Source organism: Python bivittatus, unplaced genomic scaffold (genome assembly GCF_059951505.1).
Source record: "Python bivittatus isolate LINGU-HERP-01145 unplaced genomic scaffold, Pbiv_v1 ctg000590_np1212, whole genome shotgun sequence".
NCBI classification, from domain to species: Eukaryota; Metazoa; Chordata; class Lepidosauria; order Squamata; family Pythonidae; genus Python; species Python bivittatus.
In genome coordinates this window covers 12709383-12720598 of record NW_028277086.1, presented here as the reverse complement: position 1 = coordinate 12720598, position 11216 = coordinate 12709383, and the positions used below count along the sequence as shown (strand labels likewise).

Below are 11216 nucleotides of genomic sequence, written 5' to 3'. Positions count from 1 at the left end.
TCTGTGTGTGTGTAAATAAAAATAAAAGCAAGCTGGCAGGGTCAGGAGGATGCTATTCCATAGGGCAGGTATGACAATACAAAAGGCATGCTTTCCATGCCCTAGAGCAGTATTTCTCAACCTTGGCAACTTGTAGGTGTGTGGACTTCAACTCCCAGAATTCCCCAACTAGCAAGACTGGCTGAGGAATTCTGGGAGTTGAAGTCCACACATCCTCAAGTTGCCAAGGTTGAGAAACACTGCCCTAGATGATGGCATTGTTTTATTGATGGAACCTGGAGCACACTGACACTGTAAGACCTTGTGGCATGAGGAGAGACAATCAGAGACTGTCCCACAAAGATCCCAGGCCTGTGCCATATAAGGTGCTCTAGGTGACCACCGATACTGGAATTATACCTGGAAGCCCACTGACAACCAGTTCAACTTTCATCACAGGGTGTCCCTACCAGACCCTTCATTATTCACACTGCTTCATTCTGCTGTAGCTTCCAAGTGGTCTTCAAAGGCAGCCCCACGTAAAGCACATTGCAGTAATCCAGGCCAAATTTTAGGCTTACGTTGCTCCCTTTTGTGGTGTTCTTTCCATACAACTGGGTGGAAGTAGTTTGACCTTGTGCATCACTGGGTCTGTTTTAGGTTAACTGTAACTCCCTGTAGTTAAAGGATGGGATTAATTGACCCAATTAAGCATGTTATGGGAACAGGAACACTAAATCTCTTGCTGATAAAACTTGTCTGGTGGGTGTTTTTGAAGAGAGTCCTTTGTCATACAATCATCCTGAGTCACTCCACGGATTTTTATTGGCAAGGGTGGAATCTAATCCAGACAATGTTTTCCTCATCCGTCCTTGTTTTTCCTTTATTGCTTCCATCTTTATTCTGACCACCAGCACTATGATCATCCGTTAAAAAACAGCTACAGGATACCTAACGTCTGCGTTCATACAATATACTTTAACTGATCAGTGATACATCAACTCTAGTGGCTGCATTTGTACAACATATTAAACCTGATGAATTTTCACCTGGCTTAGAGATGGGGGAGATGGCTTAACGTATTGGGTGATCTCAGGTCATTTGATAATTTATGTATAATCCAGAAAATTGTTAATTCTCTAACCAGGTTAAACGTGCTATGAGAACACAGCCAGTGAGAAGCGCCTGGCATGCCTACCCATGTTTAATTAAACTATGGGTTACTCAACGTAGTTTCTGCATTCACAGTACCCTCTAAAGTATAAACTAACTATACAGAATGGATTTGCGCCATGGGTTAGGCTAAAATGCCGTTGACTAGCATGGCATGTGAATATAGGAACTCGTCCTAATGGACTAAATGGGGAGAAGAGAGTTCTGTAATTTATAAAATTGGAGGCTAAATTATTGAGGGAATTTTATCCCATTGTATGATGTTGGCATCATGCCAGTGGTACTAATGATGTCATTTGCATCACGTGTCATTCACATAATGGAGTAATGAGAATAGTATCATTGGGTAATGACATCATTGTGCAAGTGGCAAGAGGCAAATATTTATGACATTTGTGCAATGATCTCATTATGCAAAAGATGTAAACTGCCATGGAATTTGGTCCATTGTTTGCAAAGTCCATTGTAGCAAGGTCCGATAAATTGCAGTTTTGCTGTACAGCCAATTCCTCTAACATAAGACACCAAAGAACAAAAGAGAATCCGACTGAAGCATTATCTATTTGTCATATTTCTCCATTCTCATTTATCTAGCATTTTCTCCCTAGAGTGGCCAGCCAAGTATCACCAGGAAACACTCTTGGAAAGTTAATATGCAATAGCATCACTCCACTTGCGCGCTCCCCAGCAACTGGTTCTCAGAACCTTACTGTCTCTGATGCTGGAGATGATAAGTCACTGTAGACCACCTTTTTCTCCAAAAACTTATTAGTCCCCTACATCTTCCAGCAGCAAATCTGTCTTCAAGTATTTCCCCAGTGTGCAGAAAGGACTACCTGCTGTCCTTCCCAACAGTAATGCTGGCTTTCTGTTAGTGTCTCTCAGGACCCTGAAGTTCTGCAGACATTTCCTCAATTGAAAGATCAATAAAGGCAGCCTAAGTGATGGAGGGCTTGTCCACCTCCATGCATTCACCCATGCCTTGTGATATACAATCCTGGGAAAATGTTAGGTATCCCTTCAGATCATCCACAGTAACTTCCAGACCTATAATATTCATCAGCACTCCTTTAGCGCATCGTAGGCACAGAGGCAGCGATGTCATAGGGAAGAAATGCAAAGGAACTCAACTTCAAGACTTCATTTGGAGCAGGGGCAAAGACCTCTGATGGTTTCTCCTTTGCTCTGGCAAGCGAATGAGGTGATAACAAGTCTCTTTTGCATCATGGGTAACAAGATTCCTTTGCTAAAGCAGCTTGCTCTCAACTGGTGCCCTCCAAATGTGTTGGCCACAATGTCCATTACCCCCAGGCAGCACCCTAATTCTTTATTTCCCTTTTATACAGCCAACTCCCACAGGCTTATGACAGTTTGCAGGATGTATTAAGAATTGCTAGAGTGACAACCACCAAGGGAGGAAAAATAAAGAACAAAAATAACCATTGCAAAAATTGCATGGCAACCTCTCCCACTTTTAAATTTAAGTATTAAAGGCAGTGAAAACAATTCAGTCTTTACTGCCTTTCTGAATAACTGGAATCCGTATCTCGGGGTAGGGTGGGGGGCTATTCCGGAGGGTTGGGGCCCTGGGCGACAACACTGATTCCTTGATCCACCCTCCAATGAACCCATGTAGGTCTCCCTTCAACATACCCAGTTGGAATGTGCAAACCAGACAGGTAGGTTCTGTTTGAAGTAGGCAGTCCTGCAAGTAACTGGCACCAAACCAGATCGAGCTCTAGAAGTCAAAACTAGCAATCGGAAGGATACTACTAGTAGCCAACACAGAGCTTGCCACCCTGGGCTTGTGTGTGTATAGTGGCTGTCACCCAGCATAACGCAGGCTGCTGCAATTTGCATCCCTTATAGCTTGCAAATAGTCTCCAAGGCCAGCCCTATGTAGACTGCATTGCAGTAATCTATACTCCAGGCGAGAAGTGAAAGAGTTCCTGTCACCAGGGCTTCTCTCCCCAGCAAAGGCTGCAACTGGGCACATCAGACAAAGCTAAGAAAAGGCCTACTCTAGTTGTATCCTTCTCTGCCTATCCAGCAGGAGTTGTGAGTCTAGACCAGTGTTTTTCAAACTTGGCAACTTTAAGATGTGTGGACTTCAACTCCCAGAATCCCCCAGCCAGCAGAATTCTGGGAGTTGAAGTCCACACATCTTAAAGTTCCCAAGTTTGAAAAACACTGGTCTAGGAGGGCACCCAGGCCATGACCAGCTCCTTTAGGAAAACTGCTAGACCATCCAGGAACAGACAAATTGCCAGGAAGTTTATGGACAAAGAACAATTCAAGCTTTTATTATTACCCGTGAAGTTCAGAAAGACACGGGGAAAAAAGGGAGATGTGCTCAAAATAAGGTGTATTTGATCTCAGGCTGCTAATTAAGCTATCAGCCCCTGTAACAAGGGCACTCATCGATTGTGCTGATATAACAGTAATGAAGACAAGCTTTACATCATCTCAACACCGGTCAGGCAACCCAAAATGTTGTAAATCACAAGCTGGAAAATAGCCAAACTCCCAGCACTTCAAGATCCTTTTTGCAGCTTAAAAAAAATAAGTGGGGGGGGGGGAGCTTTCATTTTTAAATGAATGTTGTGCCATCTAGTGGTGGAAGAAAAAAGAACAGGATACACAATTTGCAATTCCTGACATCCCCATCATGTCTATTTAAAGCTGTTGACACATTTCTCTGCTGCAGGTGAGCAATTTGCAACCCAAGTTGACAAAGTGTGGTTGTCATTGCAACAGCCCTCACAAATGCTCCCTTCATACAATGTGCCTTTTATGGTGTGTCTCCCTTGGTTGCTACAAGTTGGTCTTGGGCACTCCTTTTGGGTTGCTTTTGCTAATCTGTTACCTCCAGAACTATTGGCCTGACAACCTCTGCCTGCCCCCTCTGATCCAACTGGCTGGGGTCAATGGGAATTGTAGTCCCAACATATCTGGAAAGCGCCAGGATGGAGAAGGTTGCTTGAAATTTTAAAAATAGTCATCAAGTTTCAAAACTGAGTTCCGGGTACAACCTGCAAACTTCTGCATGCAAATATGTGCTGTTGAAATTCCAGGTTTCCTTCCACTTACCTTTCCCTGTGTAGCCCTTCTCCCTATTTTTTTCTTTCTTTTCCAGATCCAAAGCAAAGCTTTGGATCTGGATGTTAAGTCCTAGAGGAAATGCTCCTTGGCACGTGCTCAGAGGCACAGTTGTTTAGACATTAAGGCACTACAGCTGTGTAACAAGCCTGCATGAAGACTGTTGCCTTCAAGCTGCAGACTTTTGAGATGAGAACATTAGGTGAGATTCCTGTGAACCATGTTCAACGGCTTAAGTGTTTCCTTCAAATCTCTCTAGTTATTTTTAACTACAAAATTCATAGTAAGTTATAAATAACAGATCGACAAATTAAATGATTTAATTTTGCCACCGTGTTTCGCAAATCCTAATTTGGTTATGAATCAGATTTTGCGCCCATGTGAGCCATAACTGAATCCATTCCAGAATGCAGAGGAATGCCATATAAGATATTGTACGTTTACTGCTTTAAAACAAAATCTGGACAGGAATAGCTGTGATGTAAGTTGGGCTGAAAGGGAGTAACTGGCCTGGACATCTGGTGAGTTTCTGTGGCTAAGGAAGCTCTACGGCAATGTCTTTCAAACTTGGCAACTTTAAGTTGTGTGGACTTCAACTCCCAGAATTCATGCTGGCTGGGGAATTCTGGGAGTTGATGTCCACACATCTTCAAGTTGCCAAGTTTGAAAAACACTGCTCTAGACCCTGGGTCTCCCTGGTGCCAGTCTAACACCTTCTCCACTGCAATTGTTAAATCCTTAAATGACTGGGTATACAGTATCTGTCATGCAAACCCAGCCATGGTACACATGAAAGAGCTTAATAGATCTGGAAAGCTTCAACAGAAATCAAATTTCTCCAGGTTTTTTTTTTTCCACAACAAGAGTAATTGAAATAGAATAAAAAAAGGTTACAAAATACTCAGCAGCTGGATTGCTTTCACTTTCAGATCCAATTTATCTCCCAGGCTGCTCTGGCAGAGATGTTTCCAATCTTTTACCCATGGCTTCTGTCTGAAATGATAAGGAGGATATTCTTTTAACTGATAAGAGAGGATACGTTTGTGGATCAGTGCGTGTCACTCTGGGCCTGAGCATATCATTACAGGGTGCTACTTACTCAGGAATAAACTACGTTTCAGAAGGCTATCAGACCTCTAGGGAACCTGTTAGGCTACATCAGAATAAAGTGATTTGTCAGAAAAGCACTTTCAATGAATCAGTTAAGATCTCATATAACTGTCTGTGTGACAGTTACATGCTTGTGAACAGAGAACGACAGATCTATTGCACTAAGGCATGGCTTGTTTAATCATGATCAGATCCATCATAATTGTCTGATGTGGGCAAGGGGGCACAATGTGATCTATGCCATGACATCCTACAAACAGCTGCATGATTTTATCAGACCATGTTATTATGACGCTTTTATCAGACCATGTTATAAATTTACTGCAGTGACTGGGTTCCTGGACCATGCTAAGCTAAGCCAAAAACAAATTATATTTTAACTTCCTCTGCAATATGAATATAGTAATAGATAGGGATCTAAAATTTCCCCCCAAAACTGATTTTGTTGGCCTTCCCACAACCTAATTAAAAAATCCTGTGTTATACAACTGAATACCCTCAGTCTCCTAAGCTTAACTCACAGGGTAATTGAAAGGCAAAAATGGGATCAGGATACAAAAACCTACAGTGAACCTTGAAGATGCAAAGATATCTAAATAAATATTATTTTACATACAGCACAATCTTCTCAGAAGTATGACCAAGTTCAACCAGCCTTCCTTCTACATAAGCATATGAAATTGCAGCTTTAATTTAAAAGAAAGACATGCCTACATTTTGTCCAGTTTCTTTCTTTAAAATGTTAGTATCAATTTGTAAAAAAACACCCACACACTCTTGTAATCAATTATAGCTGCTTTTCATTTATTTAAAAGCAAGCATATATTTTGCTAAGGAACTTTCCTATCTCTGGCCTTAGAGTGAGGAACACACGAGCATGAGAAATTAATCAATCTCTTCTAAGAACCATGATTTCATAAGCATGAAGCTTGCTTTGCTGTTAGAAATGCAAAGTACAAGGAAACACAATGACAGAAGATATTAGCGACTGTGTCTTGCTTTTTTTCTTTTTCTTGCTTGAATGTAAGAGCCAACATGTAGGGTGAGCAGTAAACCTAAGTTTGGAAAGCTTCTGGTAGCACCTTCTGAGCCTAACAGTTTTATTTGAGGCAATAAGCTTTTGTGAGCTGCAGATCACTTCATCAGATGCATAGAGTGGCTTGACTGATGGGGGATTTAAACAGAGTAAGGCAGGGGGCAAGAGGAGGGAGAGACAGGATAGTTATGCAGATGGGGGTCCTTGGGAGGCAGATTACAAGCATCTATCAATTAAGAGTTATAAAGTATGAAGAACCCACTGGGTGAAGATCTTGGTGCTCTCTGAGCTTGGTTGTTTGCTTGCAGACATTTCATTACTGAACTAAGGAACATCTGATGATGTTCCACCCTGAGCTACAGATATTCTCTTCTATTAGAACCCAGTGTCCTTGAGATAGCATAACCTGAAACCTTTTCAGGTCTGTAAGCACAGCTTGTTCCCATTCAATTGTGCTGGTAAAGGTCCTTTGTTCTAAAATCAATACTTTGAGATCTGTAACTGAATTTCTGGATTTTGGCTTCCATAGACTGACACGAGGTAGATGGACTCAGTTACGGTGGCAATGGGGGCACCATTGGAAGACCTGAATGATCAGGTCAGGGATAGATCGTCATGTCGTGGAGAAAATCTATCTGTGTGGTCGCTAGGAGTCAAAAATGACTTGATGGCACATAATTAGTCAATCAGACTGGGATTCCTGATACAATAAACCAAAGGAGGGCCTACCAGTGGAGGAGGGGGCTCCTTGTTTCTCCCACCTTAGGTAGCCATATCTAAAGCTGCAATCAATTACAGGACAGAAAAAGGCACCTGATGATTTTCCTGTTGAGCCCCATTTAATTCAAGAAAAGAGAGTGTGCTTTTGAGATTTATTTTAAAGGAGAAGACAATTTCAGAAAAGCAAATGTGCATGAGATATTGATAGCCTTGCATTTATTTGGAAGTGGCCAAAGGGTACATATGAATGACTTAGTGTGGAGAGCCACAGAGATGATCTTGAAGAAAGGACGTGGCGACCACTGCAAAAACAGGATGCTGTAGAGTGGGAAGTTTCAGATTGTTCGTGAAAGATTGTTCATTGACCCCCTTCATGAAGTTTCAGATTGTTCATCGACCCCCACCAAACATTTATTATATGAAAATAATTTAATAAATGCTACTTTAACTAATAGTACTACAAATAATAATAACATCAACCCCTTGGATAGTCCCATCGACCCTTGGGGTCACCATGGTTTCCAGGATGAAAGAAAGGGCTGTAGCTAATGGTTGAACTTCTGTGTTGCACACAGAAGGTGTCAAGTTTAATTCCTGGTTTCCCCAGACAGAGGTGGGAAAAGCTCTAGTCTGAACCCTAGAGAGTTTCTTCTAGTTCGTGTAATTCAGGGGTGCAAAATACAGCCTACTAGTCTTAAGCAACCCATCACCCTCCTGCTTCTGACTCCTGTTGGTGGTTGGGCCAAAAATATGGGAATTGAGGGGCTTTAAGGGACAAAATGGGTATCTTAAGCCTTGCAGATACACTTATTTCATCTCTTAGTCCCAAAACTCTCCTAAACAGGCTTTGGTTCTACTTTTGGAAGACAGAAGTTGCACAGCCCTGGTGCAGACACCAAATTAAACAAGAGCCTGAGATTCATAGGTAACAAATCTTATGTTCTTATTCGAGCACATAGTTTTCTTTTCCTGAAAAAAACACGTGACTTTGTCAAATTTGCAAAAAAAGGCAGTATGTTTTTTTAAAAAGACGTAATACTCTCTTAAGACTGCTGCACTGTATTTTGTGATGGAATATGAAACTAATCAACAAAACACATGTAGAACAAAATGGATTTGTGTTGCAACAGTACTACAAGGCATGGTATGGTACAGGAAAATGCTTTGCCACCACCCTTAAGAATTATCAAGTGTTTTGAACCATGTCTGAGAACTGCTGAGTGATAATAAACTAAGATTTACAGGATCCACTTCTTAAGATTCTTGGGAATTCAGGACTGCTCTCAGACATCCATTTATTAGCATCTTTGTTTATTCTTTATTTTAATTATGAGTTGAAACACAAGACAGGGTTTTCTCTAGACAAGAAGGAGGCTGTTGATCCATTTAGATGAATGTTCTGTTTTGACTGAAGCACTGAATTGTCAGTACAGTGACTGAGGAACAATCAAAAGATGTACCAGACTTAATTGCATACTTACCACGAGCAAAATACAGCTATGGCAGTTAAGTGACAGTTTACGGCTTTGAAACCTTCTCCCATCATAATTTTTTCCCCCTTAGCTATTTCTACAGCATTACTTTGTTATAAAGATGTTTATATCACATTAGATTTGGATTTGAATGACATATTCATCCATAGTTAACTGAAGCATGGTTTACTCAATTAACTGATGTTTATAGGCACGCATGATACACAAAACCTAATCACCAGGACTGGGGTCACATAACACACCCAGATAAAATGTGGTTGGCTATTCTGTGATTCATTATGTCTTGAGAACGTAGCTTCTATGGGTTAATCTGTTTACTGCTGCAAGCATAATTCATACAGGTAGTCCTCGTTTAGCAACCACCGTTGGGACGGGCAATTCGGTTATTAAGCAAAGAGGTCACTAAGTAAAATCGCGACTTATGATCTTACTTCAGCTTTCCTTTGCTTTACAGACTTGTGAAGGTCGTAAATGCAAGGATTGAGCCTAAAGTTACTTTTTCAGCACTATTGTAACTGCGAATGGTTGCTAAATGAGGCAATCACTAAGCAAGAACTACCTGTACTCAACAACTGTTCTGTGAACAGCCACTTTCAGGTTAATTAGCACCATCTCTATCCTCTACATTCCATTTCCCTCTAACTGCACTGTTTACAATTCTTCCCCCTCATCCCAGAATTATAAATACTGTATTTTTCCATGTATAAGACGATACTTTTTTCTAAAATCGTTACACTAAAAATTGAAAGTTGTCTTATGCAAGGAAGTAAGCCGAAGAGAGAACCGCGCGGTTGCAAAACTGCCCATACTTTGTCCCTGCAAACAGGCTTCCTCCAATCACGAGCCTTATGTAACTGACGTCAGCTGATGCTGAACAAACCAACTGGAACACATCCCGTTGGAGGTGGAGAGCGTGTAGGCAGTGTGCAGATGTGACAGGGACCGGTAATGTCAGAGCATTCTGAGCCCATAAAGATGTCGGAAAATAAAAAAATAAATAAGCGAATGTCTTACTCTGCAAAATTCAAACTGAATGTAATCAGTTATGCAAAAGAGCATGGAAATAGAGCTGCAGAGAGACAGTTTGGACCTCCTCCCACTGAGCATATCATGTAAATGTTACCTAATTACTAAATAAAAATGTGTTCTGCTTTATCTTTAAAATATTGATTTCTTAATTTTGGGTTGGAAAAGTGGGGGGCGTCTTATTAACGGAAAAATAGGGTACTCTATTCCAGATTCACATTTATGCATCCTGATTAAGTGGAAAAATCCATAAAAGCTTATGTTGTAATAAATTCAACACTAACATGCAGACTAAGATGGTTCTCCCCTCCCCCCCAATGCACATATCCCATTAGAAACACGATTGTGCTGTAACTCTGTATTGGACTGTAGGCAACAAAAGCCACTGCGCAAGAAAAACTAACTGCAATCAAGGGTGGATGGGTTAAGTTTGCAAACCACCATCTCCAAAGAGATTTCTACATCTTCAGTTTATTTCTATATACTGTATACTTTGTCCTGTTAGATGTTGGCCTTTGGAGGTCTCAGGATATGTCCATAAAACAAAACAAAAGAAAATTACAGAGGAGTAGGGAACGCTAGAAGATATATACTGTAGATATATGCTCCAAGACCTCATGAGGCCAGGTTTGTTTTTTTTTAACTAGTTACTGTAAACCTTGATTATGCACCTATTCTAACAGGCGCTGATATTATATTGCCTTTTAAAAACAAAATCTGCCCCACAGAACGTGAGTCTGGATGAAAAAGAGGCTGACAAGAAAAACAAAACCCTTCTTATTTTCTTCCTTCCTGATTTTGACTGCCTGGACCTGCAGCAAAATCATCATTTTGTGTTTATCACATCCCCCTGTGTTGTTATGGAAATGCTTCCTATATGACATTCAGATATCACAGCAGGATGGGAAGTGAGAAAGCCAGCAGAGAACAGGATTCAATCATCATCCAAGTCGACAGAACCATGAACAATTTCCCCCATCTTGTAACCATCAGTCAACAATCTTGTTTTCCAAGGCTGGGTTCACCTGGTCTATGACAGGGAGTCACTTTCTTAACTTGCAGCTTCCTTCTGGAACAAGGTTCCCTTGAGATCTGGATGGCCCCCACTCTGCTGCTATTCAGAAGGGCTGTGAAGACCTGGCTTTTCACCCAGGCCTTTGGTGAGGGAGAAAGAGACCCCTCGCTTCATTCCATCTGGCCTGGTGGGTTTGCCAAATTTCTTATGGATTTTATTGTAATTTCTTTGATTGTTGTGAGGCACCCAGAGTCATTAGGAGTTGGCTAGCATACAAGTTTAATAAATTATTATCTATATCATCATCATCATCAACTGCTAACTTTGGTTGCTTTTAAACATGGCTGGGGCAATTGTAGGTTAGTCTGTTGGATGAACGGAGGTCTTTTGATTAGTTTATATTTCAATATATGCAACCTGGAGAATAGCTTAATTCAATGACCAAGTTCAATGTGTTTTTGGACAGGCCCTTGAGGCACCTTGAAGATGCTTATACTCCTATTCGTGTAAAGTTTTTTCAGGCAGAGATCTAATTTTGATTTTATTTTCTACTGAACACCAGTTA

At 41.0% G+C, this 11216-nt stretch overlaps 1 long non-coding RNA gene across 1 annotated transcript in view; it reads right to left on the bottom strand.

Annotated features, from left to right (window-relative positions):
• The window catches only part of LOC112540972 (uncharacterized), a 32765-nt gene that overhangs the window by 9932 nt on the left and 11617 nt on the right, over positions 1-11216 (bottom strand). Inside the window, exon 2 of the long non-coding RNA XR_003085009.2 lies at positions 5146-5244. This is a non-coding gene — a long non-coding RNA (uncharacterized LOC112540972). The remainder of the gene's footprint in view (positions 1-5145; positions 5245-11216) is intronic.